Here is a 27,157-nt window from a genome sequence, read left to right as displayed (position 1 = left end):
TTTTATTAAATAAACTTGTCCGTGATATTTAGAGAAATTGTTTTATTTATGAGAAATAAAAAAGCTAACGTGTTATAGTTGAAAACGAATTTTATATCTTTTTCTATTATAATTTGATTCCCAAGGCTAATAAAACATTTAAGTAAAATAAGGGTAATTTAATAAATTCAGCGTGTACCAAAAAAGATGCACTGTACCAAAATTTATAATATTTCGTCTTTTATATAATAGTAATAGATAGATAAATATTATAGAAGATAGATCGATTAATAGATAGATAATCAGCATATATTAAAAAAAATTGTCCATAATATTTTAGAGAATTTTTTTTTTTAATTTGGAGAAAATAAAAAAGACAACATATTTTACTTACAAAATGTATAAATTAAAAAGATTGGTCTAAAATACTTGTAGAGAAAGAGTTGTTTTATTTGGTGAAAATAAAAGTGGCAACGTGTTTTACTTATAAAGGTAATTGGTTAAATATTAATAAGTAAGGGCAATTTAGTAAATTATTATTATTTTTTAAGAAAAGGCAATTATGTAACTGATGGAAGAACAATAAAGTTTCGTATTTAATATAATAATATATATAGATAAATAACTCGACTTCAAAAATCAAATATTTATTTTATTTTATTTATGTAATTGAATTGTAAGATAATATTTATTTTAAGTATATTTGTCTTTACATTAATAGAAACAATTATATAAAACAAATATTTTTTTATTATCGACCCGTACAAAATATATATGAGACGATTACTTGTTTGGGGTGCATATGGTTTTGACTTTTGTATTGTTTGAAGAACAAATGTTTTCTTTATTGTCATAAATGAAGGGATGAGATTGTTGTTTTTGTCATGGAATAAAGATGATGATAATAAGTTATTTTTGTAAAGGAGATAAGAATTTATGGATTGATAAAGTAAAGTAGATTAGCAAAGTCATTAATTTAAACAATAATTAAATAAAATAAACAATTATGTAGTTGAAAAATATAATTTATTAGCTATTAGTGGTTATAATATTAACATTCTATTTTATTAAATAAACTTGTCCGTGATATTTAGAGAAATTGTTTTAATTTAGAGAATTAAAAAAAGGTAACGTGTTATAGTTGAAAACAATTTTTATTTCTTTTTCTATTATAATTTGATTACTTAGGCTAATAAAACTTTTAAATAAAATAAGGGTAATTAAATAAATTTTGTGTGTACCAAAAAACAGGTATCGTACCAAAACTTTCAATGTTTCGTCTTTTATATTTTGACTTCATTATTTTAAGAACAAAGAGTTTTTGCAATATTTTAAATGATGAGATGGGATTGTTGTTGTTCTGAAGTAATAATGATGATGATGCTAAGTTGTTCATGTAAAGCAATTAAGAATTTATGGATTGCTATAGTTAACAAGCTTAACAAAGTCTTTAAGTAAAACAATCATTAAATTAAATAAACAATTAAGTAGCTGAAAAAAGTAATTTATTAGTTATTAGTGGTTGTTGTTTGTTAGTTATTAGTGGTTATAATATTATTATTATATGTTATTAAATAAACTTGTCCGTGATATTTAGAGAAATTGTTTTATTTGGGAGAAATAAAAAAGCTAATGTGTTATAGTTAAAAACAAATTTTATATCTTTTTCTATTATAATTTGATTCCCAAAGCCAGTAAAATTTTTAAGTAGAATAAGGGTAATTTAATAAATTCAGCGCGTGTACCAAAAAAGAGGTACCGTACTAAAATTTCTAATATTTCATCTTTAATATAATAGAAATAAATAGATAAATATTATAGAAGATAGATTGATTGATAAATAGATAATCAACATATATTAAAAAGAATTGTCCATAATATATTAGAGAAAGATTTGTTTAATTTGGAGAAAATAAAAAAAGACAACATATTTTAGTTACAAAATGTATAAATTAAAAAGGTTTGTCTAAAATATTTGTAGATAAAGAGTTGTTTTATTTAATGAAAATAAAAGTGGCAACGTGTTTTACTTACAAAGGTAATTGGTTAGATATTAATAAGTAAGGGCAATTCAGTAAAATATTATTATTTTTTAAGAAAAGGAAATTATGTAATTGATGGAAGAACAATAAAGTTTCGTATTTAAAATAATAATATAGATAGATAAATAACCCGACTTTAAAAATCAAATATTTATTTCATTTTGTTTATGTAATTGAATTGTAAGATAATGCTTACTTTAGTATATTTGTCTTCACATTAATAGGAAAAATTATATTAAACAAATATTTTTTTATTGTAGGCCTGTATAAAATATATATGCGACAGATAATGTTAGAGGTGCATATGATTTTGACTTTTGCATTGTTTTAAGAACAAAGGTTTTTTGCATTGTCTTAAACGAAGGGATGCGATTGTTGTTGTTAAGGAATAAGGAAGATGATACTAAGTTGATATTGTAAAGGAGTCAAAAATTTATGGATTGTTAAAGTCAAGTAGCTTAACATAGTCTTTAAGTAAAATAATAATTAAATAAAATAAATAATTAAAGAGATGAAAAAGGTAATTTATTAGTTATTAGTGGCTATAATATTATTATTCTATTTTATTAAATAAACTTGTCCGTAATATTTAGAGAAGTTGTTTTAATTGAGAGAAATAAAAAAGGTAACGTGTTATAGTTTAAAACATTATGGTTTATTTTTCTATTATAATTCGATTACCAAGGCTAATAAAACTTTTAAATAAGATAAGGGTAATTCAGTAAATTCCGCGTGTACCGAAAAACAAGTACCGTACCAAATTTTCAATGTTTCGTATTTTATATTTTGACTTTTGCATTATTTTAATAACAAAGGGTTTTTGCATTGTTTTAAACGATGAAATGAGATTGTTGTTATTTTCAAGTAATAAGGATGATGATGTTAAGTTGTTATTGTAAAACAGTTAAGAAATTTATGGATTGTTATGGTCAAGAGTTTAACAAAGTCTTTAAGTATGATAATAATTAAATAAAATATACAATTAAGTAGCTGAAAAATGTAATTTATTACTACCTCCGTCCCAACCATTTCTATACAAATGGTTTGGGCACGGAGGACAAGAAATTCATTAAAATAATACTCCTTCTGTCCCATTCATTTTTATACACTTTTCTTTTTTGGATGTCTCATTCAATTTTATATATTTTAAACTTACCAAACATAGTAAAAATTTTATAATATAAAAATCAACCACACCTCATACTTTCCCTCACTACACTCACTTTATTCATTAAATATTGAATGATCCCACCACTTTAACCAACTTTTTACTTTTCTCACTAAATTACACTTTTTCTTTATCTCTCATCACACTATCTTAACAAAAGTAACATTATCTTATTATATTTCTTGTCCTCCGTGCCCAAACCATTTGGGTTGGGAGAGAGGGAGTGTTAGTTTTGGTAAGGTAGTGAGATGAGAGAAAAAAAATTGTAATTTAGTGAGAAAATGTATAAAGTTGGGTAAAGTGGTGGAACCAATCAATATTTTATGAATAAAGTGAGTGTAGTGGGAGAAAGTAGTGGATGTGCTTGATTTTTATATTATTAAATTCTTATTATTTTTGGTAAGTTTGAAATGTATAGAATTGAATGAGACATAAAAAAAGGAAAGTGTATAGAAATGAATGGGACCGAGGGAATAGTTATTACTGATTGTTGTTTATTACTCCCTCTGTCCCATTCAATTCTCTACATCACTTTTTGACACGCTTTTCAATGTTCTTTTAAAGTATAATTCTATTAATTTTTTAAAACTTGTTTTTGTTGTATAAAAGTTTTATGTTTAAACTTTTATTCAAAAAAAAATACAAAAAAAATTACGAAACTATATTTTATAGAAGTTTCGAAATGCGTGCAAAAAGCAAATGTAGATAACTCCATGGGACGGAGGGAGTAGTTATTAGTACTTATAAGATTATTATTATATTTTATTAAATAAACTTGTTTGTGACATTTAGAAAAATTATTTTAATTGAGAAAAATAAAAAAGGTAACGTGTTAGAGTTGAAAATGATTTTTATTTCTTTTTCTATTATAATTTGATTCCCAAAACTAATAAAACTTATTTTTTTTTATTAAATTTATCAAATTCAGCGTGTATTAAAACTTATTGTTTTAATTTGATAATACACGCTGAATTCATCAAAATTCATGAATTCAGCGTGTATTCAAAATTTTTAATATTTCGTTTTTTATATAATAATAAGAGATAAGAGATGGATAATAGATTTTGATCAAACAATTGGTTTGAGTTTGACCCAGCAAATCCCAAACCATGTTCACAAAGGAATGCCATAACGCGTTTACAGCTGACCGCCTAATACATTCCGCGTGATTTGTGCGTAGCCACCAAGCTAATCCAACAGACCTCGATTACCCCTATATATACACACCCACCACAAACCTTACTTTCATCTCTTCGATATTAGCTTCTTTTTTTTAAAAGGTACGTTCATCCTCTCTCATCTCTCTCCCCTCTCTCTCGATAATCTCGATCATCTCTCTCCTCCATCTCGATTATTTCTCTCTTGATCTCTCTCCTCTCTCTCTCTAGATTATCTCTCTCGATCATATCTCTCCCTTATATTTGAGGAAGGATGTTATATCTAATTAAGGAGGTTAGTTCTAGGTCAATGACTTTTTCCCCGTTGAATTTTCTCATGGATTCTGGTAAATATATATGTATAGATGCTCTAATTAGATGTTGCAGGATGTTATTGATAGTGAATACGATGATGAAGATTAGCGCTTGTTTTGGGGAAATCTATAATATATGTACACACACAAAGATGATGATTACACACATGCAAAGATTATGATTCATGACTCCTTCGCGATGCATGGTAGACTAATTTCGAATTAACTTTCTGCTAGTTTTCGATTGATGCTCTGCTATTGGTAGTTTTTTTGGTATGTGTTGATGATGGTTGTAGGTTTCTCTCTCGAGGAATTTTATTCGAGAAGTGACTGCAGAGGGTACGTGTGTGTTCTGTTTTGATTAAATATGATAAGATGTATACACACACACACAGATCACAAAGATGATGATGGATGAAGAAAATTCACGACTCCTTGGAGATCCTAATGGTAGATTTATTCTGAATAACTTTCCACTAGTTTTCGATTGATGCATTGCTACTGGTAGTTTTTTTGGTTTTCGTTAATGAAGATTGTAGGTTTCTCTCGAGTAATTTTGTTCGAGAAGTGACTGACAAAGGGAACTTGTGCGGTATTATCTGGTTTGTTTTTGAATAGGTATTCATTACTATTATCAATTCGTTTATCGTGTTGATTGCTGATTTTGATCACCTATGGTTTACTACGGTTCTGATCATTATTATTTGCATATAAGATGGAACGAGACGAGACACGAGGACACGTACCATTCTGACACCAATTCTCTCTATCTGTGTATTTGAGATATGACATACCTACCTATTCCCTATCTGTGTATTTGAGATTTGACAGCTTGTTAGACTTTGAAGTTGAGATATGGACGATTTGTGGGGGGTTAATTTAGGCTTTTAATGTTTTTCTTTTCGTGCATTAGTCAAGATTACAGATCACAGATGGTGGTGTAGTGGTTTGGATTTTGTGGTGCAAAGGATTTTGAGGATCAGGTATGTAGATGCAATGGGTGAAGTGTGAGGATTGTCTCCGGTTTGATTTTGTTCTCAATTTTTTGGTGAAGATTTAGAATAATGCATGTGTTTTGGTTTGTATGCAAGATGTTTGACTTAATTGGGGTGACAAAGGAAGTTGCAAATGTATAGGTAAGTTGCAGATGTAAAAGTAAGTTGCAGATGTAAGATAACGGTGCATCACACAACTTTTGTCTGGGTAAATCTGGTTTCTAATGGTGATTACTTGACCCTGGCAATTAGTTTTCATGAGTTTGCTTCGTGGGCTTCGGTGTTTAACCATGTAATATGCATAAATGCATAAATGGCTTATATGCTGCTATGAACTTGTAACAGTTTCTGTGTAAATATGTTTGCAGTGAAAAATCTCTGTTCTATTACATATATGACTTTGTTGACCATCTTGTGTCCCTTTTCTACATTTTTGCACGAATTTCACTACTTGCATATTTCAGAACAGCAATTTTGTATATGCTTTTGCTATTGATTGATCCAGAGAAATCCCCTGATCTCGATGCTTGTCCCAATGGTCAGGCCAAACTTATGGTTTGTGTTTTAGGATGGTCGTAGATTCTCTTACCTGAATTAATGCTCTGTTCAGTTTATTTCTGTCTCCAAACCCCCTTTCTTTCCCAGAATTTGTTACCTGGGTTCTCAAAGATAGAAATTCATCGACTACCAGCAGTGTGGTTTGCTTTCGTTTCTCTTTTACTTCTGCATGATTTAATACTATTATTTAACATCTTGTTTTTGTGTTACATGTTACCCATTTTTTTTGAAAAATAAAATGTTTAATGTTATACTCGGACTATATTATTTTCAATGAGATATCAAGTGGCGGACTGTATATTTTTAATTTAGTAACGACTTTAGTAAAGAAGCCTCTTCTAAAGTAATTTGTTTGAATTATTTTCTTATCGCATTTTCTCCTTACATTTTATCTTTATTAAAAAATAATTTCATTCAATATTTGTCATTTTGCAATCAGGATTCTCAAGTGCTTTTTAACTTGAAAAACAAGTGAAAGAGGTTATACCTTATCATGAAATTTCTCAATTATTTCCAACATGTTATATATATACAGCTATCTTTAATGTATATTATGAATTAGGAGGTAAATTACATACATATCTTTATTAAAAAATAATCTAACTCAATATTTGTTATTCTGCAATCAGGATTCTCAAAGTACTTTTTAATGTGGTGAACAAGTGAAAGAGGTTATACCGTACGGGTACAATTATCATGAAATTTCTCAATTATTTACATGTTATATATACAGCTATCTTTTATATTTTGAATTGTGAGGTGAAGTTCTTTTGAGGAAAAAATATGCTGCTGGGGATCTATTTAGGTAAGGTAAATAGTTAATAGATTTTTCTCCATTATATTTCCTGTGAGGTCTGGCATGAAGTAGATGTATAAATACACTGAGGCATGAAGTAGATGTATAAATACACAGAGGTGATGATGAATGACTTTCTATGGTTATGTCAAACTTCATTATCCTGCTCTTCTGAGAGTCTGCTTTGTTCATATTCGTAGATTTGGCCTAATAGTGACATGGAGGAGGACATCTACTGACTTGTTAGTTGTCATCTCTATCAGTTTGTTGGGTGAATTTGTTTATATATTTTTGTGTAGTTGAAGGGAAATAGGTGACAAGAAGATGAAGGCAGTAATAACATATTCTCCCGTGTAGTATTGATAATCACGGTTAGTTTAACTTATTTAGTTAAGATGTAGTTAAGATGTGGACGAAGTATGGTGATTGTTTCTGATTTAACCTCTCAAAATTTCATTTCTCTGTTATACTTGGTACCGATTTAGTAAATGATTCAAAGGCAAGAGTAATGAATTAATGGGTTTGGTGGTTTTTGTGCATTTTGTGGATGTCAGGTATGTGAGAAACAAAAGAATTGGGTGGTACATGACGTTTACAATTATTTTCTAATATCTAAATTCTTTTTTAGACTTCATGTCTCTAGTCTAGTATCGCCGCATACAGGTGTGATATAAGTTAGATTAATTTTGTGGTTGAGGAAATATATGCACTATCAAGGAATTTTTCTACTTCAGTAAGGTAACAGTTCCTTTTCTACCGTATGTTTTCTTAGATGATCTGGTGAAGCTATGGAAACTCTGCTTAAATGTTGTAGGATGTTACTTGACATGTGAATTTGGTGAAAGCATGTGCTTTGGTGTAATAAAAAAACTGCATTAATCTTTTGACATGGGAGGGTGGAGTTCAGTCCTCATTTCACTTCTCACTAATCTACACTCTGTTGGTAATAAGTTTCTCTTCTATTTGTATTTTCGATGTCCACTATTTATTCTTTTCTATATGATCCTTGTAATCCAGGCCAGAAATGAGGACATGTATGGAAATGTTTGATTTGGTTTGATGGAGTGATTCGATCATATTATTGATGGTGTTTGATTTCAATAACATGTCTTGTAGGTTATTATCTGTGTAAACAAGAGAGATGAAACAAGAGGATGATTACGGTAGCGACCTATTCTTCTCATAGATGATTATGAGGATCGTTTTGTGGATTAATATCTTTCATTTAAACATCGAAACATATATTTTGTGTGCTGAGAATTGTTAGAATCAAGGTGCAAAAGATTTGAGGGTGGTGTGTACAGATCAGCGTACTGTCTCAGGTTTAGTTTGGATCCGGGAGAATGGTAAGTGTAGATGAGTGTACTGTCGAGGATGGACCCAGGTTTAGTAACCTGTGAATTTTTATTCTGAATGTTTTGGCGAAGAGTATATAGAAATGACTAATCATTATTGAATTTGATGAAACTATGTGTTTTGGATTGTACGTGACTTGTGACTTATTGGGGATTAAAGACAGAGGTACGAATCTTTGATGTATGGTTAATTTTTAAAATTTTGCAACTCCTCCCAGTTTTTTTTTCAATTTTCTCCAGATTCATTCTATGCCCCTGTTTCTTTGTGGTTTTGTTTCTTGAGTATTGTTTGAATCTCTCTAAGCTTGTTTGTTGTACATAAATCTAGCTTTGTTTTAGCATTATTGATCATGGAAAATAGGAAACAAGTGGTGCGGATTGTACTGTGTCTTGCTGGGTCAGTATACTGTGAGTAGTCAATTCCGGTGACTACTTTTTCCAGGCATACTTGTGGGCTTTACGCTGTTAATATGTTGTTCTTAGATGACCAGATGTGATTCTATATTTGTAACATTTGTTTTATGACTTCGTGACGGTGCTTGCATTTGCTGTAGAATTATACAAGTTTACAAGGTGTGTCTTACCCTTGAAGATTTAAATATGTTTTTGTTGCTGATTATTCCAGAAATTTACCTGAGCTTGAGATCTGGCTGCCAGAGGTCAGCTTATCTCACAGTTTGTGCTTAATGGTCAGATTTAAATATGTTTTTTGTGACAGTGCTCCCTCCCCCTCCCTCCCTCCCTCCCTCCCCCCCTCCCCCTCCCTCCCTCCCTCCCCCTCTCTCTCTCCCTCCCTCTCTCTCTCTCTCTCCTATCCCAAGTTATCAGGTTTTTTTACTTGGAAACTTTTAATATGGAACTTCGAGAGGTCGGTACATCATTCTGGTCTTGTTAGGGGTTCCTCATTGAAGAAACAAACTGTAATTAGAGGTCGGTACATCATTCTGGTCTTGTTAGAGGTCGGTACATCATTCTGTTCCTCTGTTATCTTTTCATATTCATTGTGGTGAATATACAGAAACTGTAATTAGACTTTGTAGGATGCTTTTAGGGGCATAGCTTAGTGATTCGGACGAGAGTCTTGCTTTGCCCAGAGGTATAAAATACACTGAAGTGATGATAAAGCCTTCTTAGGGACTTCTTTGAGATGGTTATGGTAGATTTTATTTTGATCTCAATATAGTGCCTATCTTTCTGCTAGTTTCCGTTGATGCTTTGCATCCTTCTGCTAGTTTCCGTTGATGCTTTGCAATTTTTTGGTGTTAATGAAGCCTTGAAGATTTTAGGTTTCTCATAATTTTTTGAGGCGACAACAATGAAAAAGACTTGTGCTATTATATTCGTTCTCGTTTTGGAAAGGTATACATTACTAATGTTGTATTGATCAGTTTATCGTGGTCTTGCTGGTTTTGGCCACATATATACTAGATTATTAGCTACACGGTAGTAACATACTTATTACTTACCTCTATATGTCTTATTCAAAACTACGGCTAGTTAGATTTTTCAGTTGAGAATAGACGTTTAATGGTGGGTTATTCAATTTTACAGTTGGTGGGTATGGTTCAGAATTTTTTCAGCTGTAAAGGGATTTAAGGGTTTGATATGTACATGCAGAGGCGGATCTTAATGGTAGCAGACCCAGCTTCCGTTGGGCAGAAAACAGGAGGGTTAAAGGAAGAGATTGATGCAACTTCAAACACGTGTTTTTACATAGTTACTTCATATAGTTACTTCATAGTTCAAATAAATCAAAGCTATATATTTGTGGTATCATTTTATCTGTTTGATAGAATGCTCATAAGAATTATAGGTAATAGAAAGTTTTCTTTATCAATATTCATTTTTTTCCTAATAAGAAAAATCCATCAAAAAGGGAAAAAAGTCCACCAAAAGTCATGACATTGTTTATCATAAAGAAAATTAGGCTGGGCAGAATTTTTTCGCTAGATCCGCCACTGTGTACATGCAGGGCATGCTATCGAGGATGGTCTCTGGTTTGATTTTATTCCTAATTGTTTTGTTAAGATTTAGAAACTCTGTATAAAAGTTATGGTGTTCTACTTTGTCATAATTGAATATGATGTATGAATGGTTTCGCTTGCATGCAAGATGTATGACTACTGGGGTGACGATGATAAAGACAAAGACATGACTCTTTTGAAGCGTAATGGTGGAGTAATCTCAATCTTTTATTAAACGTTGCCTTATTGATTCTATTGATTTTTTTTTATCTTTTTTGTGTACATGATATATGTTTTTTTCTTTGTGGTTTTGTTTCTTGTTTATTTAAACAAGTTTGCTGTACAGAAAGTTAACTTTGTTTCAGCTTTTCTGACAATGGTGACAAAGTATACATTATTTATTTATGCTAAACTTAAATTATATATTATTGTTTAAATTTAATTGAACATACAAAATTTCTAAAAGAATATAATTAATACTTACATTTACTAACCGACGAATATGTTTAACTAATTTAGTGGAATTTTTTTTACTATAATAACCCTCTCCCTCCCCTCTCTCTCCCTCTCCCTCTCTCGCCCTCTCTCTCTCTCCCTCTCGCCCTCTCTCTCTCATGATAGGATATAGATGTGCTAAAAATTCTCTCTTGTTTATTAAGTTAAAGTTTCTTTTCTCTTTTTTCTTATGCAATCTGGTGAAGTAATAGAAAATTTTGAGGCATAAGTACACTAGGTAATGATAAAATTAACGCATAAATACACTAGGTAATGATAAAATTAACTCGTAGCTCGAGATGGTTATGTTAGATATATTTTGATCTTCATGCCATGCCTGATGTTGAGTTTCTGCTTGTTCTAATTGATCTTTTGTTTTTTATTGTGATGCTGATGAAGTGTCTAGGTATCTCTCGTAATTTTGTCCAAAAGTGACTGATGAGGGCTTGTGGCAATATTTGATATTGTTCTAGGTAGGTGTTCGTTAATATAGTCGAATCACTCAGTTTATTCTGTTGTTTTCTGATTATGTTCACACGTTTTAGATCATTATGTTTGTATTACAAGAGAAAGTCAGGAGAATGACTAATAATGTCTTGTGTGCATATTTCGTTTGTTTCAAGTAGGTATTTGTTACTGTTGTCAGTGTCGATCAGTGTGCAGAAAATATAGGTATGTTTTAGATCATTATCTAAGTAATAAAAATGATTGAGACGAGACAGGAAGATGAGTATGGAGGGATAACGTATTCTTAATCTGTGTATTAATAAAAAACTGCAGCTCGTTAGACTTTGTACTTGAAAAATGGATGTTCTACTGTAGGTTATCTCACTAATTTATCTATTTCCTAAATTAGTTAATACAACAGTTTCCATGAGTGGTTCAGAAATTGTGGCTTGAAGGATTTTAGAGGTTTGCTTTGTACGTGCAATGGGAGAACTATTGAAGAGGTTTTCTTAGTTAATATCTATGTATGCTCTAATTAGATGTTGTAGGGTGTTATTGATTACTTAAGTGAATACGATGATGTTGATGATCGCTTGTTTTGGGGAAAGCTAGATGAATTCAGGACTCCTTGGAGATCCTTATGGTAGACTTTATTTTGAGATCCATATGGCAGACTTATTCTGAATACCTTTCCACTAGTTCTCAATTGATGCTTTGCTACTGTTAGTTTTTTGTTTTGTGTTGATGAAGATTGTAGGTTTCTCTCTCGAGAATTTCCACGACTAATGAAGGGGATGTGTGCGGTCTGGTTTTGTTTTGAGTAGGTATTCATCACTATTATCGTATCAGTTCGTTTATCGTGTTGATTGCTGATTTTGATTACCTATGGTTTGCTATGGTTTCGATCATTATTAATCTGCATATAAGATGGAACGAGACAAGACACGTGGACTATTACCATATATCATACCTATCCCCCCCTCTCTCTCTGTGTATTTGAAATATGACAGCTTGTTAGATTTTGTAGTTAGGCTATGGACGATTATTGGGGGGTGGGGTATCTTAGGTTATTAACATTCCTCTTTTCGTGTATTAGTCAAAATTATAGTTGGTGTATTTGGAGGATCAGCTGGTGTATTGGTTCGGAATTTGTGCTGCAAAGGATTGTGAGGATCAGATGTGTAGATGCAATGAGCGGACTGTTGAGGATGGTCTCTGGTTTGATATTGTTCTTAATTTTTTATGAAGATTTAGAATATGATGAATGCATGTGTTTTGGTTTGTATGCAAGATGTTTGATTTAATTGGGGTGATGATAAAGTTGCAGATGTAAGATAACGGTCCCATCACACAACCTTTGTCAGGCTAAATCTGGTTTCTTACGGTGATTACTTATCCCTGACGAGTAGTTTTCATGAGTTTGCTTCGTGGGCTTCAGTGCTTCATCATGTAATATGCATAAATGGCTTATATATGCTCTGCTATGAACTTGTAACAGTTGCTATGTAAACATGTTTGCTTTTTCTATTGATTGATGAATCCAGAGATTCCATAACCTCGAGGCTTGCTCCAACGGTCATCCTAAACTTATGGTTTGTGCTGTAGGATGTTTTTAGATTCTCTTCCCTGAATTTATGCTCCGTTTAGATTGTTTCCGTCTCCGAATCCTCTTTGTTTTCTCAGAATTCATTACCCAGGTTCTCAAAGATAGAACATCAAGAGGCGGTTGATTTGTCCTTTTAATTGCATCGAATACCAGGGTAGTGGTTTGCTTCTGTTTCTCATTTTACTTCTAGCTGATTTAAAACTATTTCTTAACATCTTGTTTTTGTGTTGTGTGTTGCCCAATTTTGTTTTGAAGTATTTATGTTGGTAAAGAAAAATGAAACCAAATCGCAATGTTTAGTTTCATACTCGCACTATATTTCTTTGAATGAGATCTCAAGTGGCTGCCTGTATATTTTCAAATAACGACTTAAGTAAAGAATCCTCTTCTCAAGTAATTTGTTTGATTTATTTTCTTGTCTTACATTTTATCTTTATCAAAAAATAATCTCATTCATCATTTGTCATTCCGCAATTAGGATTCTCAAGTAATTTTTTTAATGTGAAAAAAAGTGATAGAGGTTATCTCGTTCGGGTACAATTATCATGAAATTCCCCAATTATTTCCAACATGTTATATATACAGCTATCTTTAATATATATATTATGAATTGTGAGGTCAGGTTTTTTTGAGGAAGAAGTACGCTGCTCGGGATTTATTTAGGTAAATAGTTCATTGAATTTTTCTTCATTACATTTCATGTGAGGTCTGGTGAAGATATAGTAACTCTGACTAGATGTTGTAGGATGTCATCAATAACGTAAGTGAATCTGATCAGAGCACGCTCTGGCACGAAGTAAATGTATAATACACCAAGGTGATGATAAATGACTTTCCATTCTTATTTTCAACTTTATTATCCTGCTCTTCTGAGAGTTGGCTGTTCAAATTCATATTTTTTAGCAGATTAGCAGATTTAGCCTAATAGTGACATGGAGGAGGACATCTACTAACTTCTTATTGTTGTCATGTCTATTAGTTTATAGGGTGAATTTGTTCATATATTTTTGTGTATTTCAAGAGAAATAGCGACAATTGATGAAGGTGGTAATAACATATTCTCCTTCTGTATAATATTTAAAATTTCGGTTAGTCTTTCTAGTTAAGATGTGAATGAATTATGGTGATTGTTTCTGATTTAACCCAGTCAAGATTTCATTTCTTTGTTATACTTGGTGCCGATTAAGTAAATGATTCAAAAATCAAGTGTAATGAATTTATGAGTTTGGTGGTTTTTGTGCATTTTTTGGATGTCAGGTATGTTGTATGTGAGAAACAAAAGAATTGGGTGGTACATGACGGGTACAAATTATTTCCTAATCTTTAAATTCTTTCTAAAACGTGTGGTATAAGCAAGGTTAATTTTGTGGTTGAGGAAATAGACGTGCTATCAAGGAATTTTTCTACTTCAGTAAGGTAACGGTTCTTTTTCTACGGTGTGTTGTCTTAGAGGATCAGGTGAAGCTGTAGAAACTCTGCTTAGATGTAGGATTGACAAGTGAATCTGGTGAAACATGTGCTTTGGTGAAAACTACGCTTGGGCAGTACTCTTTTGACATGGGAGGGTGGAGTACTGGAGTTCAGTCCTCATTTCACTTCCCACCAATTAACTCTGTGTTGGTAATAAGTTGATTCTCTTCTGTTTGTATTTTCGGTGTCCACTATATATTCTGTCCATATTCTTTTCTGTATGATCCCTGTAATCCAGGCCACAAATGAGGACAGGGATGGAAAAGTTTGATTTGGTCCTATGAGTGACTGATCATATTAGCGGTGGTGTTTCGATTTCAGTAATATGTCTTGTAGGTTATTAGTATCTGTGTAAACAAAAGAGAGATGAGAGCCTATTCTCCTCATAGATTATTTATGAGTATAATGTTGTGTATTATTATCTCTCATTTAGACATCGGAACTTATTATTTTTTTGTGCTGAGAATTGTTAAATCAAGGTGTAAAGGATTTTTAGGGTGGTGTGTACAGATCAGCGTACTGTCAAGGATGGTCTCAGGTTTAGTAAGTTATGATTTTTATCTCAAATGTTTTGGTGAAGATGTAGAGATTTTGATTAAATGTAGGTTTTACCTGTCATGAATTCGAAGAAACTATGTGTTCTGCGGGTGGTAACTTCAGATGAGCGTTGAGGATGGTCCCAGGTTTAGTAAGCTATAAATTTTATTCTGAATGTTTTGGTGATGATATAGAGACTTTGACTAAATATAACATCTACTTGTGTCAATAATTTGATGAAACAATGTGTTTGGATTGTATGCGACGTACAACTGACTGGGGATCAAAGACAAAGGTGCGACCCTGTTGATGCATGGTTCTAAATTTTAGCTTTTCCAACTAATTACTTTTTTTCTTTTTGAGTTCCCCTTCATCTTTCCCCAGATTCATTCTATGCCCCTATATCTTTTTGTTTTTGTTTCTTAAATATTGGCTGAATCTGTTTAAGCTTGTCTGCTTTACAGAAGTCTAGCTTTGTTTTAGCAGTATCGATCATGGAAAACAAGTGGGGCACGAGGTGATTGATTCATTGCACTGTGTCTTTCTGAATTGGTACGATGATTAGTTAATTTTGGCGACTACTTTAGCTGGACATGCTTGTGGGCTTTACGCTTATATCTGTAACATTTGTTCTATTATTTCGTGACAGTGCATGCATTCGCTATAAAATTATACAAGTTCACAAGGTGTCATTTCCCTTAAGATTTAAATATATTTTTGTTGGTAATAACTTCAGAATTTACCTGAGCTTGAGATCCTTCCTGATGCCGGAGGTCAGACAATCTTATGGCTTGTGCTTAATAGTGATGATAGACTCTTCCTATTTGACCAAATACACTATAATAATGCTCTTTTAGCCTCTTGTCTTGTGCTTAATGGTGATATGGACTCTCCCTTAAATTGTTCGACTAAATACACTATAAAATGCCCTTTTAGCCTCTCTTCACTCCCTCTTTTCCTCCTATCCCACTTTCTCAGGTTTTTTACATTAGAACTTACAATATGGAACTTCAATAGGTCGGTTCATCATTCGGTCATATCAGGGTATTTTGCTCACTGGAGAAACAAATGCACTTCTGAAAAATCTGTTTTAGTTCAGTAAGTTGACTGTTCTGTTCTCCGTTATCTTTTCATATGCATTTCGGTGTGGATACAGAAACTCTAACTGGACGTTGTAGGATGCTCTTGGTGGCATAACTCAGAAAGTCGGAAGAGTCTGCGGACGTGAGCTAGAGGTATAAACACACTAAAGTGATGATAAAGCCTTCTGAGGACCTCTTTGAGATGGTTGTGGTAAATTTATTCTTTGTCTTCATTGTAGTGCCTGATAATAGATTTCTGATATTTTTCGGTTGATAGACTGCTATTTTTTGGTGTTGGTGAAGTCGTGAAGATTCTAGGTTCCTCTCATAATTTTTTCGGAAGTGACACTAACAAAATGACTTGTACTGTAATGTATGTTCTCGTTATGGCTAGGTATACATTACTAATGCTGTATTGATCAGTTAATCGTGGTGTTTGCTGATTTTGGCATTGTACATATTAGATTATTAGCTGCATACTGCGAGACAGGACAACAACACGGTAGTAACATACCTATTATGGACCTATTCTCTATATTTGTTATTTGTAGTTACAGCTTGTTAGATTTTTGTAGCCGAGTGTAGACATTTAATGGTAGATTATCTTGGGATATTAATGTTTCCTGTAACTCCAGTTGGTGGGTATAATTCAGAATTTGTTCAGCTGTAAAGGGGATTTGAGGGTTTGATATGTACATGCGATGGGCATACTATCGAGGATGGTCTCTGGTTTGACTTGATTCTCAATTTTTTGGTGAAGATTTAGAAACTTTTTATATAAGTTATAGTGTTTTACTTTGGTATAATTGAATATGATCAATGGATGGTTTGACTTGCATGCAAGATGTATGTACCGGGTTGAGACGATAAAGACAAAGAAACGGCTCTTTTGAAGCGCAAGGTAGAAGAGTAGAAGAGTGATCTCAATCTTTTATAAGTTGTTGCTTTATTGATTATCTGTTTTGTGATCTTTTTGTTACATTATATACTTGTTTTGTGATCTTTTTGTTACATTATATACTTTCTTCTTTGTGGTTCTGTTTCTTGTCTATTTTAACATGTTTGATGTGCAGAAAGCTGAATTTGTTTCAGCTTTTCTAACAATGGTATGCAAGATTAAATCATACATTATTTTGTAATGCTAAACTAAATTATGAAATGTTGTTTTGCTTGAATATACATTTTTTTAATGCTAAACTAAATTATGAAATGTTGTTATACTTGAATATACATTTTAGAACATAATTAACAGTTATTCATAACCAAACCAATGAATATTATTAATCAAACTAGTTGATAATTTTACTACAATCTCTCTCTCTCTCTCTCTCTCTCTATATATATATATATATATATATATCTTCTTTTCGTTCTCAAAACAATTTCCAGAAACTCTCTTTCCCCCGGCCTTCCTCCCTTTCTTCCTTTCTCAGGATTTGCTACTTGGGAACTTTTAATATGAAACTTTGAGAGGTTGATAGTCGTTACATCATTTTGTTACTTTAAGGGGAGTTTTTCACTTTGAATTTGTATTTTACTTTTTTCTGAACAGCTGTTTCCTGACATCTAATTTCTGTGTTGCATGTAGAGTTATACTTTGAAAGAGTTAACTTTTCCATTGAAGATATTTATGTGTTTCAGAGAATTCTTTCTAGGTATTGACTAAATCCAGTGCATAACTACGTCGTTGCTATGGTAGACCTGTTTTGATCTTCACTGTCGTGCCTGATGTTGACCTTCTGCTAGTTTTCAGTTGATGTTATGTTTTTTTGTGATGTTGATGAGGATTCTAGGTTCCTCTTGTAATTTTGTCCGGAAGTGACTGATGAAGAGGACTCGTGCGATAATATTTGATTTTGTTCTGGGCAGGTATTAGTTACTATAGTTGAATCGCTCAGTTTTTTGCTGATTATGATTACGTACGTTTTATATCATTATGTATGTATTACAAGAGGCAGAAACGAGACAGGAGAATGACTAATAAGGTCGCGTGTCGTCATATTTGGGTTTTGAGTAGGTATTTGTTGCTGTTGCTGTTGTCGTGTCAATCTGTTCCAGAAAAAATCAGGTAGGTTTCAGATCATTATCCACATATTAAAAGCAAGATAAGTGGATGAGTATGGTGGTGATAACGTATTCTCAATCTTGTGTATTTTTGGAAAAATATAGCCCGTGAGACTTTGTACTTGAAAATTGGACGTTCCACAGTAGGTTATCTCTGTAATTTATCTCTTTCCTGTATTAACTAATACAACAGTTTTCATGAGTGATTCAAAACTTGTGGCATGAATGATATTAAAGCTTTGCTCTGTACGTGCAATGGGAGAACTACTGAGGATGGTCTCTGGTTTGATTCTCAATTGTTTGGTGAACACTGTTTAAAAGTTGTGTTCTACACATGACTTCAATGAATATAAAGAATGCATGTATTTTCGCTATGCAAGATGTAATACTTAACTGGGTTGACGATGATAAAGATTAGTCCAGACTCTTTGATGTATCTGAACCTTTGTTAGTCATTTCTTTTTTGAATTCGTTTATCTTTTTTCCCGCTTTTTATAATACCCTTTCTCGTGGTTCTGTTTTTTGTCTGTTTAAACATGTTTTTGTACAAATATGTAACTTTCTGTCAGCTCTAATGACCATGGTAGCATCTTTTGTCTGGCTAAAGCTGGTGGGGGTATGGTTATTACTAACTTTTGGTAACTAGTCAACCTGAACCTACTTTGTGGGATTTACCATGTAATATGCATATTTTGATTATATGCAATTATGTACTTGTAGCAAATGCTGTGTAAACAATTCTGCGAGCTCCTTAATGTTTTCACAACTCAGAAGGCCCATCGTTCTTGGAGCAATGATTTTAAGATGATTTTGCTAATTGGAACTGTTGATTCTGAAAATCGCCTGATTTTGAGGCATATGTTAGAGGTGTGGCAAAATTTTATGGCTTGTGCTTAATGGTCTTTATAGATTATTTTTCCTTAAATCAAGTCTCTTTTTAGATTATATACCTTTCTGTCCACGACCACTTTCTTTCTCAGAATTTGTTATGCGGTTTCTACAGACAGAGCTCTGAGAGGACGTTGATGTATTGATTCAGTTGCATTTTCTACCAGGGAGGTGGTTTGCTTTTACCTCAGTTTAGCAAATGAGTCTTGGCTGATTATAATTGCCACATGATCACAAGATTTTGTTATTGTTTGCTGATTTAAAATTTTCATTGTTGTATCTTTATGGTTCTATTTCTTGTTTGTTTTAATATGTTTGCTTTACAGAAATCTAACTTTGCGTTACTTGACCATTGTATGCAAGATTAAACTATACATTTCTATTAACTACTTACACATCCAACAATACTATAAGAAATAATAATAGGAACTTTTTAATTAACCAGCAAATAATTTTTTTTAATTAAATTGTTGGACTGAACCTACTATAATAATTTTTTTAATTAAATTGTTGGACTGAACCTACTATAATATTGTTCTTTTTTGGTCTCTCTACCTCTAAATGTGAGTCTCTCTCTCTCCCTCTCCCTCTCCCTCTCCCTCTCCCTCTCGCTCTCTGTAACTGTGAAGTGAGTTATGTGGTGTATTTGTGGTGTAGTGAGTTATGTGGTGTATTTCGATTTTGTAGTTTACTTCCAGACTTGCTATTTCTGTGTTGCATGTTGTCTGTTTCTTATTTTGAAAGGTTTATTTTATCATTGACGAAATAGATGTGCTTCTGAGAATTCTTTCTAGTTAGGTTAGTTAACAGTTTTTTACCTTCATCTTTACGATCTTTGCTATTTCTTTTTCACAAGGTACGTTCATCCTCTCATCTCTCTCCCCCTCTCGATCATCTCTCTCCCTGCTCTGTCGATCATCTCTCTCCCTTATATTTGCGGAAAGATGTTGTATCTAATAAAGGAGGTTAATTTGATTCTGTCTCTTGATCATATCTCCCTTGTATTTGCAGAAGGATGTTGAATCTAATTAAGGAGGTTAATTCAATTCTCTCTCTGTCGATCATCTGTCTATCTCCCTTAAATTTGTTAAAGGATGTTGTATCTAACTACGGAGTAAGGAGGTTAATTATAGGTCAATGACTTTTTTCCCGTTAAATTTTCTTATGGGTTCTGGTGATCATGTATCTATGTATTTTTTAATTAGATGTTGTAGGATGTTATTGATCAAGTGAATACGACGATGATCGCTTGTTTTGGGGAAAGCTAGATGTATAGATAATACATACACGAAGATGATGATAAATGTTTCACGACTCCTTGGAGATCCTTATGGTAGACTTATTCCGAGATCCCTATTTTCGACTTATTCCGAATAACTTTCCAGTAGTTTTTGGTTGATGTTTTGCTATTGGTAGTTTTTTGGTATGTGTTGAAGATTGTAGGTTCGAGAAGCGACTAATGAAGGAGACTTGTGCATTAATATCTGGTTTTGTTTTGAGTAGTTATTACTATTATCATATCAATTCGTTATCGTGTTGATTGCTGATTTTGAGCACATATTGTTTACTACGGTTCTGATAATTATTTATCTGCATATATGATGGAACGAGACAAGACACGAGGACAAGTATCGTGTACCTATTCTCTCCATCTGTGTATTTGAGATATGATATACCTACCTAATCTCTTATATTTGAGACATGACAGATTGTTAGACTTTGTAGTTGAGATATGGACGATTTGTGGTGGGTTAATTAAGGCTACCAATTTTCTCTTTTTGTGTATTAGTCAAGATTACAGATGGTGTAGTGATTCGGAATTTGTGTTGCGGAGGATTTTGAGGATCAGGTATGATCGTCTCTGGTTTGGTATTGTTCTCAATTTTTTTGGTGAAGTTTTAGAATATGATGAATGCATGTGTTTTGGTTTGTATGCTTAAGTGGGGTGATGATAAATTGCAGAACCGCTGTAAGATAACGGTCCCATCAAACGACTTTCGTCTGGCTAAATCTGGTTCCCTATGGTGATTACTTATTCCTGGCAATTAGTTTTCATGAGTTTGCTTAGTGGGCTTTAGTGCTTCACCATGTAATATGCATAAATGGCTTATATGCTGCAATGACTATGAACTTATAACAGTTTCTGTGTAAACATGTTTGCAATGGAAAATCTCTGTTAAATTACATGTTTTATAGGTTATCAAACATGTTTGCAATGGAAGAGATATTATTGGTTATATTATTGGCGGTGTTACATTCGATCACATGTTTTATAGGTTATTATATGTGTAAGCAGGAGAGATGAAACAAGAGGACGATTACGGTAGTAACCTATTCTCCTCATAGATGATTTATGAGTATCACGTTGTGGATTATTATCTCATTTAAACATCAACATACATTTTTTGTGCTGAGAATTGTTAGATTTAAGGTGTAAAGGATTTTGAGGGTGTAAAGGATTTTGAGGGTGTGTGTCCAGATCAGCGTACTATCTCAGTTTTATTAAGTTAAAAATTTTATTCTAAATCTTTTGGTGAAGATGTAAAGATTTTGATTAAATGTTGCTTTTCACCGGTCATTATTGAATGTGTTTTGAGGGTGGTAAGTGTAAATGAGAGTATTGTTGAGGATGGTCCCAGTTTTAATAAGCAATGAATTTTATTCTTTTTTTTTGTCGGAACTACGAATTTATTCTGAATGTTTTGGTGAGTAGGATATAGAGACTTTGACTAAACGTGATATTTTACTTGTGTCATTATTGATTTTGGTGAAGCTATGTGTTTTGGATTGTATGTGACTTATGAAGACTTACTGGGGATTAAAGACAGAGGTACGACTCTTTGATGTATGGTTGTAATTTTTACTTTTTGCGACTCCTCTCACTGATTTTTTTTTGAGTTCCCATCATTTTTCTCCAGATTCATCCTTTGCCCCTATGTAGCCTCTTGAGTATTGTTTGAATCAGTTTAAGCTTGTTTTCTGTACAGAAGTCTAGCTTTGTTTTAGCATTATCGAAAGGTGATTTTCCCATTACACTGTGTCTTGCTGAGTCGGTACACGGCGTTTAGTTAATTCTGGTAATTACTTTTTCCCAGACATACTTGTGGGCTTTACGCTGCTAATATGCTGCGTATATGACCATATGTGATTCTATATTTGTTTTATTACTTCGTGACAGTGCTTGCATTCGCTACTTGATGATACAAGTTCGTAGGGTGTCTCTTCCCCTCGAAGATTTAAATGTTTTTGTTAGTGATAATACGGAATTTACATGAGCTTGAGATCTGGCTTGTGCTGAATGGTGATCATAGACTTTTCCTTTAATTACTCTCTCTCTCTCACACACACACACACTCCCCCCCTCCGGTGTTACATTACTAATGTTTTATCGATCAGTTTATCATGTTCTCTGCTGTTATGGCCATATACATGCTAGATTATTAGCTGCATAATAGGAGACAAGGCAACTACACGGTAGTAACATACTTATTACTTACCTATTCTCTGTATGTGTCTTAATTGAAAGCTAGTTAGATTTTTTAGTTGAGATTAGACGTTTAACGGTGGGTTATTATTCAATTTTACAGTTGGTGGGTATGATTCAGGTTTTTTTAGCTGTGAAGGGATTTAAGGGTTCGATATGTACTTGCTATGGGCATACTACCAAGGATGGTCTCTGGTTTGATTTTATTCTCAATTGTTTGGTTAAGATTTAGAAACTCTGTATAGAAGTTATACTCTTACTTTTGGCATAATTGAAAATGATGTGTGCATGGTTTGGCCTGCATGCAAGATGTATGACACCACCGGGGTGACAATGATAAAGACAAATACACGACTCTTTTGAAGCGTTACAGTAGAGTAATCCCAATCTTTTATTAATCATTGCTTTATTGATTCTATTGAACTTTTTTCATCTTTTTCATGTACATGGTTTTATGCTTTCTTCTTTGTGGTTTTCATCTTTTTCGTGTACATGGTTTTATGCTTTCTTCTTTATGGTTTTGTTTCTTGTTTGTTTAAAGTTTCCTGTACAAAAAATTAACCTTGTTTCAGCTTTTCCGACATTGGCATGCAAGATTAAATTTGTACATTATTTTTTTATGGTAAATTAAATTATATATTATTGTTTAAATTAATTGTAAAAGAATATAATTAATAATTATTAAATCACTAACCAATGAATATTTCTAATTAAATTAGTGGAAAAATTATACTATAATAACTCTCTCTCTCTCTCCCCCTCTCTCCATTTCATTCTCAAAACAAATTGCAGAAACTCTCCCCCCCCTCCTTCCCTCCCCTATCACTTTCTTTCTCAGGATTTTTTAATTAAGGGACTTCCATTATGAAACTTTCAAGAGGTCGATAGTTGATACATCATTTTGGAACTTACAAATCATTTTTGTGTGTATTACAAGAGGAAGAAACGAGACAGGAGAATGACTAATAAGGTCTTGTGTGTATATTTGGTTTGTTTCAAATAGGTATTTGTTACTGTTGTCAGTGTCAATCAGTTTGCAGAAAAAATAGGTACGTTTTAGATCATTATCTACGTAATGAAACTGATATAGACGAGGCAGGAGGATGAGTATGGTAGGATATGCCTATACTCAATTTGTGTATTTTTTGAGATACCACAGCTTGTAAGACTTTGTACTTGAAAAATGGTCATTTTACAGTAGGTTAATTATTCTCTTTCCTGTATTAGTTAATACAAGAGTTTGCGTGACTGGTTCAGAAATTGCGGCGTAAAGGATTTTAAAGGTTTGCTTTGTACATGCAAACCTTAAAAGTTGCGTTTTACACATGACGTCAATGAATATGATGAATTCATATATTTTGGCTTTTATGCAAGATGTAAAACTTAACTCGGGTGATTGTGATGTCCCGACTCTTTCAACGTGTGCTGGTAGATTTATCTGAATCTTTGCGCGTCATTGCATTTCCAATTTGTTTATCTTTTTTCGTGTTATGATATGACCTTTCTTCTTTGTGGTTCTATTTCTTGTCTGTTAAACATGTTTTTTGTACGAGGATTTAACTTGGTTTCAGCTCAAAAAACTGGTATGCAAAACTGTCATCGCCCAAATTTTGTCTGGTTGAAGCTCTTCTGGATTATGGTTATTACTTACTTCTTGTAACTAGTTAACCTGAAATTAGTTTACCATGAAAATTGCATATTTAACTTATATGCAATTACGTACTTGTAACAAATGCTGTGTAAACATGTCTGTGAACTCCACAAAATTTCCAAAACTCAGGAGGCGCCATTACGATTTTAAAATGACTGCTGAATGCTGCTGATGGTTTTGAAAATCTCCTGATCTTCAGGCGTATACCAGAGGTTTGGCATAATTCATATATTATCTTTCCTTGAATCAGGGCTCTGTTTAGATTATATATTTTACTCTCCAAGACCAGTTCTTTCTCAGAATTTGTTATGCAGGAACTCTAAGATGGAACTCTGAGAGTTTGTTGATTTATTGATTTATTGATTCAGTTGCATTATCTACCAGGGGGTTTGCTTTCGCCTCGGTTTTTCATTTGAGTCTTGGATGATCACAATTCATAGTTGTGTGACAACATCTTGTTTTTGTTTGTTTTTGTTTGTTTTTGTTTGCTGATTTAAATTTTTTTATGTCGTATTGTGGTTCTATTTTTTGTTTGTTTCAATTTGTTTGCTGTAAGGATGTTTAACTTTGTCTATACTGACCATGGTATGCAAGATTAAATAATACATTACTATTAATTACCTACACATATAATAAAACTATAAGAATTAAGAATATGATTTTTAGGCTCCCCCCTCTCTCTCCCTTCTTCCCCCAACTCCCACCTCACTTTCTTTCCCAGGATTTGTTACAATGGAACTTCTTATATGAAACTGTGAATGGTCGATAAGTCATATTGGTGTTATAACTTCGAAAAGTCGATATCCCATTATGTTAATGTAAGGTTTTGTGTTTTACTTTTTGCTGATAACAGCTATTTCCTTACTGTTTCCGTGTTGCATATTTTTTTAAAAGATTTAGTTTTCTCATTAAAGAAATAGATATGATTCTGAGAAGTTATATTTTGTGTGCAATCTGGTGTTGTAATAGAAACTCTCGTCAGAGGTTGGACAATTTTCCTGGTCGAAGTCTGTGCTTTGGCATGAACAACAGGTATACATACATCAAACAAGGTATTCTTTAATATGGTGCCTGATCTTAAGTATCTTCTAGTTTTTGGTTAATGTTTCTTTCTCTTTTGGTGGCGGTGGCGATGAATATTCTTGGCCTCTCTCGTGATTTTGTCAGAGTGAATAATGAGGTGGACTTGTACGGTAATATATGATTTCATTTTGCCTAGGTATATGTTACTGTTATCAATTTTTTTGCGTTTGTTGATTATGATCAGACATGATTGTTATCTGTGTATGCAAGATAAAGAAAAGTGACAGGCGGACAAGTACAGTACCAAATAACAACATACTATTTATGTTTTTTTCGAAATTACAGCTGGATAGAATTTATAGTTCAGATATGGACATTACTGGGTTTTCTTGGGCTATTAACATTTCACCTTCCATGTATTATTTCATATTACAGTTGGCGTGAATGGTTCATAAATTGAATAGGAGTGAAGGATTTTGAGGGTTTTGGTATGTACATGCAACGGGCTTAGTACCGAGGATGGTCTATGGTTTGGATTTATTCTCAATTGCATAGTGATTATATACATGCTTTATTTAGAAGTTATTTTTACTTGTTTGTATGAACATGTTGGATGCACAGAAATTTAACATTGTTTCAATTTTAATGACCAAGGTACGCAAGAGTACAATATACATTATGGTTTAATTACTTAATTGTACAATAATTTTAAAAGAATATATCTGTTTAATTAATTAACAAATAAATATTTTTAAATAAATTATTGGATTAAGTTTACCATAGTATTGGACTATTGGTATTTTTAGCCTCCCTCTTTCTCTGTTCTCTCCCCGTTATCCCCCTTCCTTCATCAGGTTTTGTTACTTAAAAATTTTAAACATGAATCTTTGATACGTCGATACACCATTTTGGTAACACCTTTTCCTAATATTATTTCTGTGTTGCATGTTGTCTATTTCCATTTTAAAATTTTATAAGGGTTAATTTTATCATTGAAGAAGTAGATGTGCTTATCAGAGTTCACTCGAGTTCAGTAAGTTGACGGTTTTTTACTAGTAAAACACACTCACACGCCCACCTTTTTCTTTGACAAGGTTCGAACTGTTAACATCCCATAGAGGGGAGCAAGGGAGACGCCGTTAGACTGATGACCTTGTCTCTATTTTTTTTTGCATATGCAATTTGGTGAAGTAATAGACTCTCTCATCGGATGGATGTTCTTAGTGTTATAAGTCTTTGTTTTGGTGTGAACTTGAGGTATTAGATACACCAAGGTAATCTTAAACCAACTTAGGACTCCTTTGAGATTTTTGTGATATACTTGTTTTGATCATCATAATGGTGCTTGATACTGATTTTTGCTAGTTTTCGGTTGATGTTTTGCTATTCTTTGATGGTGGTGTTAATAAAGATTCTTGATTCCTCCCGTAATTTTGCCTGTCTGAAGGTGTGACTAATGAGGACTTTTGAGTATCTGATTTCCTTTTGGGTAGGACTTTGTTACTATCTAAATCAATCGATTTTTTGTGTTATTCGTTTATTATGATATTACATATATTTTAAATCATTATCTGTGTATTACAAGAGAAAGAAACAAGACAGAAAGAGGACGAGTATGGTAGTAACGTATGAATTCCTTATTGATATGTTATTTAGAATTACAACTCTTCATATTAAGATATGGACTTTTTCCGAACGTGACCCCTAGCTACTATCGTTTTCCCTTCCATCTAATATTGAATATTGCAGTTGGGTGCAAATGGCTCAGAAATTGATCAGTTGTAAAGGATATTGAGGGTTTGGTATGTTCATGCAATGAGAATTATTATCGAGGATGGTCTATGGTTTGATTTTATTCTTGATTGCTTGGTGAAGATTTAGAATCTTTGTATATAAGTTATATTTTCTTATGTGTGGCCTAACTGAAATGATTGCATGTTTTGGCTTGTCTGCAAGATATTTGACACTTCTTGTTTCGTGTAAAGGGATAATGATAAAGAGACGTGTAAAGGTAGAGTAATCTTAATCTTTGTTAGTCTTTTCATTAATTATTCTTTGTTTTGTGTTCATGATGTGTATTTT

The 27,157-nt window shown here is 32.7% G+C and overlaps 1 long non-coding RNA gene across 50 annotated transcripts in view; it reads left to right on the top strand.

Annotated features, from left to right (window-relative positions):
- Positions 1 to 4,318: 4,318 nt before the first annotated feature.
- Positions 4,319 to 27,157, top strand: part of LOC141708729 (uncharacterized) — a 47,424-nt gene continuing 24,585 nt past the window's right edge. For 4 of the 50 annotated variants that reach the window (XR_012569637.1, XR_012569614.1, XR_012569625.1 and 1 more), the window contains exons 1-4: positions 4,319 to 9,023; positions 9,193 to 16,866; positions 17,554 to 20,766; positions 20,880 to 27,086. This is a non-coding gene — a long non-coding RNA (uncharacterized LOC141708729). The remainder of the gene's footprint in view (positions 9,024 to 9,192; positions 16,867 to 17,553; positions 20,767 to 20,879; positions 27,087 to 27,157) is intronic. The other 46 variants (XR_012569646.1, XR_012569624.1, XR_012569651.1 and 43 more) reach the window with 45 other exon arrangements.

The sequence above is a fragment of the Apium graveolens genome, chromosome 2, assembly GCF_009905375.1.
Source record: "Apium graveolens cultivar Ventura chromosome 2, ASM990537v1, whole genome shotgun sequence".
Taxonomy (NCBI): domain Eukaryota; kingdom Viridiplantae; phylum Streptophyta; class Magnoliopsida; order Apiales; family Apiaceae; genus Apium; species Apium graveolens.
This window is presented reverse-complemented; position numbering and strand designations above follow the sequence as displayed.